This window comes from Convolutriloba macropyga, unplaced genomic scaffold (assembly GCF_964194025.1).
Source record: "Convolutriloba macropyga unplaced genomic scaffold, txConMacr16.3 SCAFFOLD_1369, whole genome shotgun sequence".
Taxonomy (NCBI): Eukaryota; Metazoa; Xenacoelomorpha; order Acoela; family Convolutidae; genus Convolutriloba; species Convolutriloba macropyga.
This window is the reverse complement of record NW_027450833.1, coordinates 20,600-27,105: the sequence shown is the minus strand read 5'-3', so window position 1 is coordinate 27,105 and position 6,506 is coordinate 20,600. Positions and strand designations below refer to the sequence as shown.

The 6,506-nt window shown below is 29.5% G+C and overlaps 1 long non-coding RNA gene across 1 annotated transcript; it reads right to left on the bottom strand.

Moving 5' to 3' along the window:
• Positions 1-2,189: 2,189 nt before the first annotated feature.
• Positions 2,190-6,506, bottom strand: LOC142356191 (uncharacterized). Its single transcript, XR_012761375.1, has 2 exons — positions 6,150-6,506; positions 2,190-2,659 (listed from the first exon to the last, which is right to left on the bottom strand). It is a non-coding gene; the product is annotated as an uncharacterized LOC142356191 (long non-coding RNA).

The following is a 6,506-nucleotide window of genomic DNA, read 5'->3' as shown; positions in this document are numbered from 1 at the left end:
AACAATAAAGTAGTGGGTTTTTCAGCTTTCAATGAGGCGACAGAAATAATTTCTCCCCTGTGGTATTTTTTCACTTAACCACTGAAGATGGATCTGCCGAAGAACAAGCAGAGACAACACGAGCACGGAACTTATTGCGCCTTGCTGTTGTGTCTCCTCTAGCATGGCAACTAATGCGTGGCCACTGTGAATTCCGACTGTACATAAAAGACAATTGCTTTTGATGCAGAGTGCTATTCTTTATGCAGAGTTTCAAAAACTTTTGAAAAAATCAAAAGAAGTTTGATTCTTTCATGATTTCTTGGTTTAACTTTTAGAAATTTTCCTGAACCGTGCAGCAGTTGACTGACAACGAATTCACAATGTTTGCTTCAATTCCAACTAATGAATACCGTTTACAAATGTTAGCGCCAGCTTCCACAAAAATAGATATTTAAAGTTTTTATTGCTATTGGTGATTAGGAGAAATATATATACTTTTGATATCTTTAAGCATAAAAATTCGGCATAAATGTTCAAAAATTTAATAATAACAAAAAATTTAAATTCAAAATTTATAGTTTCATTATTATTCTTTTTAGCAAAGTTGTTACTTGGTTACGGTTTGTAATACTGTTTTACTACTATTATCTTTCTATTTGCCATTATTTCTATTATGATTAATAATTGTAGCATTATTACTATTAATATTATTATTATTATTATTATTATTATTATTATTATTATTATTATTATTATTATTATTATTATTATTATTATTATTATTATTTTTATTATTATTATTATTATTATTATTATTATTATTATTATTATTATTATTATTATTATTATTATTATTATTATTGTTATTATTATTATTATTATTATTATTATTATTATTATTATTATTATTATTATTATTATTATTTATTATTATTATTTTTATTATTATTATTGTTATATTAATATTATTATTATTATTATTATTATTATTATTATTATTATTATTATTATTATTATTATTGTTATTATTATTATTATTATTATTATTATTATTATTATTATTATTATTATTATTATTATTATTATTATTATTATTATTATTATTATTATTATTATTATTATTATTATTATTATTATTATTATTATTATTGTTATTATTAGTATTATTATTATTATTATTATTATTATTTTTATTATTATTATTATTATTATTATTATTATTATTATTATTATTATTATTATTATTATTATTATTATTATTATTATTATTATTATTATTATTATTATTATTATTTGTATTATTACTATTAATTACTCTTTTATTATATTTAAAAATAAAATTTTTACTGTTATCATTATTAGTATTTTTGCTTCATTTGTTTTTACTATTTTGATTTTACTGTTAAAATTTGTAATATTACTTTTAATAATAATATTATCCTCTTTTTGCAAGAAAGGTTTTAGTCAAAAATTTGTGAGCAAAGTTGATCGGACATAAAAAATTTTTAAATCAGGCACTCATAAACAGGAACTCATAGACTGAAGGCTTAAACTGAAAATAATAGCTTTACAAGAGGAGCGTCCTCAGCCGTTTTCAAATATGAAAAAACAGTGCTTGACAGATATTGCGTATGAAAATTCTTTGGCTTTACTTTGGACCTTTCTTCGCTTGTGACTGGATCTACAAGGATCGTGTCTGACTTTAGCCGGACTGCAGTTGATGTCCTCCTCTTTGGCCTAACAAAAAAAAGATCTTTTTTGTCTTTGGTTCTATAATCAACATCGATCTCGACTTTGACAGCACCTATAAAAACCTTCTTCGGGCAAAAATTCTAGTAAATATTTTTTTATATTGTTTAGCAAACTGCATGTCTTAAGTTATGGTGGTGCAGTAGGGGATATCTCATTCTAAGTTCGAGTAGGTTGAGAACCGAACCCGAGTCAGATAGACTTTTTTTGGAAAGAGCCAAATTTCTTTGTGAAAATAGTTTTGATCGAGTTTTGATCAATATGCTCACCCTGTCAATGGCTTGCTTTCGTGTGTTAAAACAAGTTTTAAATTACTCTAGTAAGTTACACTTGAATTTTCGCTTTGATTGTATTAACCACTCAATTTTTTTTGTATCGGGGCTGTAAAACTGTAATGGTAACCAAACATTTCATAAATGTTGATGCCTCACATCCTAGTATTTTTTGAGAAAGGTCAGTGATCGAGATTTTTGGTAAATTAGAAAATAATGAATGTGTGTATCCTGTTATTATATTTTAATTTAACTGGTTATTTACAAATCTATGAAAACAATTGAAGTCAATGAACCACAGGGGAAGTTTTGGTTCAAATGATTACTTTGAACAATCACAGTTTGACTTTTGGTCCTTATTGATTAGGTTAAATGCCAACTCTTTGATTAAATCTGATGTCTTCCAGACAGAAGCAGTTGCTGCATGTTTCAACGCTTGCTTTTTCTCCATCAATTTATCCGCCAGATTCTTCATGAGCTCTGGTGATCTCTTGCCAATTTTTGGCTCTGAGGAAGACGCTTGATAATCCATCGTCCTTGATTCCCTCGCAAGAACTTTCATGAGCTCATCGGGCGCTCGTGTAGTAACCTTCGGCTCTGGAGCAGAAGTTTGGACATTTTTTTTCTCTTTATTGGGATAGTCCCATGGGACTAAACTTCATGTCATAACCAACAGTGGATCAGCAAAATTATTCAAATTTAATTCAGTACTGCATTAGAGTTCCAACCACGTGACTCTTAGTCTTAGAAATTCTCAAGATTTTGCTAGTCTTTGGTTAGATTGGCGGAAACCTAGCATGATTTGAGAAAAAACCTTGGTCGGCAAATCCCAGACTTAGTTTAAAATATTAATCTTGGTTATCCGTAAAAAAAAACCTATTTATAAATAAGGAATGATTTTATAAACAATTTACAAAATTTTGCAGAGAGAAAGCATCAAATTTTTGAAAATTTTTTAAATTTTTTGCAACAATTTTCATGAATTTATAAGTATTTCGTTACCTTTCGATTATTTTGTAAACTGTTTACAGGGGTATGCTTAAGCTATAAGATGTTTTTACAAAATTTTCATTGATTAATTTAATTGTTAAAATGCACGAAAATGACAAAGATTTTGATAAGAGACATACACTGAGAAAGATTGTCTTGCCTTATACTCTTCGCGTTGAGCTCAACTTATAAGAAAAAAACTAGGTCGAAAAATAATTTGAGACAAAAACATTTTTTAAAAGAGAACAAAATTCTTACGGACAGTAAAAAACGTAAGCACAAAAATGTTTTTAATTTCAACAACAAAAATTAAAACAGTGCTGAAAGTAACCAAAAAGCACATACAATTGATGCAGAAAAAAATCCCACCCTGTCAAGATTTATAAAAAACATCAAAGCTTGACAGGGTGGGATTCAACAACATATTGAGATTGGAGCATTCTTATTGTGTCCCTTTTGAAAACAAACTGCTGTTTTTTTACGAAAAGAAACATTATCGAAAGTTACAAGGATGATAACAATCGAAAAATTATATATGTGCACGAAGAGTTGCTGTCAAATTTCCGTGGCTGTGAGCAAGCCGAATGGTATAAGCTCTCAGTTTAAATTCGAATTTGGGTAAAAGTTAGCGACTAAGGATAAAGAAAGAAATAAATTTAACTAAGGTCAAAGCAAAAAAATATATAGCAGTAGAGTTGTTCGAAAAAATGTTTATTGCAAAAACAAAGGTTTTAATACTAATAATTATTTGTAAACGATGCATTATTGTTCCGACCCACTTTAGTGGGGGAGGAACTATATACTCAAATGGGTTTTTATTTGTTCAGACAATTTCGGCCGATCGATGTAATCATCGTACAGAGTTGTGAGTGCAATAAAAAAATTTGGCCATTAAAAAGGCCGTCCAGCGTCGAATATGGAGTAAAAAGGCTTTTTTTTAAGTTTCGTTTTAAGTTTCGTTAAAGGGAAATATCGAGGTTTGAACTTTTGTGAATATTAAACGTATTTCAGCTGTTTTTATTCAAATTTTCGGTACTTTTGACCTGATTTTCGTCAATTTTGCTAAAATTTTTCAAAATGTTAACTATAGTGTTATTGATTTTATCTCTAAAGATAGAGGAGGGTTGCTGAAATGTTGGATTCGAGTTTTTTTGGCTAGAATTTACGCTAAATTTTTCAAAATTCAGATTTTCTTTGTCAAAAATTGAATCAATTATGCTTTTTAACCCACTTTCTATACCTCTGCTGGTAGTAGACACCTTACAACTGTGTTCATATTCTTTGTCAGCTAAAAAAAAAAGAGGGCTAGTTTCACTCCCGCTGGCTATAAGAGTCTTCTGAAATTATAAATTTACCAATTTTTTTCAAATCTGAAATCTTTTTACTTTTTTGCAAATTAAATGGGTTCTTAGCAATAGTTTCCCCAGGACGTAAAAGTGTCCCTTTTTTGTCTAATATTTTCCCCAGGACGTAAAACTCATTCTTGTTAAAGATTTCAGTTTACAGCTTTTTGCTTTAATAATTTTAACTTTAAATTTTTGAATTGTATACTTTCTGCTTTCAATTTCTGACCCATGTTACTCAATCTCACTAAGTAGAAATCTCAATCGCTTTTAACGATCTAAACCTTTTTATCGAGCTTGGTTATACGTTGTGAATGATTGCTTCGACCACTAATTTCATAAAAGTTTCCAAGACTTCCTTACTGTTCTTTTTCCGAGTTTTTTTGTTATTACCTCATCGTAGTCCTTTTACAAGGAAGACTCTTGGTTGTTAAAATGGGAAATAAGGGACATATTTTGGGTCTTGCAGGTTACATTTCATAATTATAGTGCCTTGAACAGTGTGATATCGCAAAAATGTTTGAAGTTTTGGCTTATTTATATATTTTTTATTTTGTTGGGTCGTGACTTCCTCTCATTTTTAACAGGCCCAAGTGGCTTCCTGAGGTATTGCAACTAAATGCATCGCTGTTTTTCGAAATCTTAATTCTCTTATGACTTTTGAAAATAATTGTTTTTAATAACATAACTGGTTTTTTGAGCTTTGCCATTTTTTTAAATAATTTTTTTGATCGATTTGTAGCTCATTCTCTGTAAACACAGGTCACAACCCGATTTCAGTGAAATAAGAGTTAATCTCTATTACGGTTTTAGCGTCAAACAATTTTTTCTCGGCCTTGTTAATACTGTTACTACGACATTTTTTAAAAATATTTGAGATTTTTTATGTTTGTACATTTTATAGGATTTTTGTTTTTTTTTAATTGATAACTATAGTCGTAAGTCCGATTGGCTTGAACATTGGATAATGACATGTCTCAGTTGCCTGCTATGGAGATATAAATGAACATTTTAGGTGTTTCAGTGAAACAAATTGTTTTCAAAAATAGAAACGCATTTTTGAACTTCGCACCTCTTTGCTCTGTTTTGACTACCTGTTAACCGGTCGCATTGAGGACAGGTCCCATATTTTTTCTAATGAAGTCAAGGTTAAATTGTTTCGTTTAGGTTGTATCTGAGGCGAGATTAATTTTGTAATGATTTTATTTTTTATAGAAATCGAATTTTGGTCGTAAATAATGTTTGTTGATTGATATTTATTTTTGTCCTTTGTAGTAGTCCTATTATCAACAAAGTTCATCGGCCCCCTAGGGTGGCATTATTGTATTCCATTGGTTGTTTATGGAAAAAATTTGTACGTAGTTGAAAGTTTTCTATTTCCTCATCATTTGGTCGCCAATTAAGTCAAGAATGTGGATGAGCGGGATCGGAACCTTATGTGCGTACGCCCATTACCGAGCCTCCTTGTCTGATCAAAATTTAAAAAATTTTAGAAATGACAATTTTTCCGACTAAAGAGTTAAAAGAATAAAAATGTCATCAAAATTTTCAAAATAACGTAGTGTTGCTTGAGAAAGTTTGTTCTTATAAGTTATTGCGCATTAGTATATGCTGGGGAAATTTTCTTCTGCAACGTGCCAAGTCATGGCTAACAACTGACTGAAAACTTGCAAAATTTGCCTTATTTTAATATTTAGCTGATGTTAAAAATTCTTACGGCGAGTGTGACGCGCATGAAGATTTTCAATTATGACATGATAAATAATAAAAAAAACCCTCTTATTTTAAGCCATGAGATTCACTAGATTAAGACATGAAGTTCGTTCTGGGTTTCCAATTCAGATTCTCTTTATAGCCGCAAGAAAAGTGTACAGTTCTTGAGTTGGCAGCAAGCGTTATTCCAAACAAATGCTGTGCTGCAATAAGCGCTGTTACGATTACAGCTTTGAGTGAAATTTTCATATTCGGCCCCAAAAAATTTTGGCATAAGAAAACGTTTAAACTATGCAGCAAAACTTGTCCACAAAAAGAGTGTTTTATCGAATGGCACTGGCGATGGCCAAAGTTATGTACACATAAGGATAATTATCAGAAAGTAAAATATATGGCGGGGTAAATACCTGGAAATTGTCAAGCATTCAGTTATCTTAGATTAAATATTCTGAACACA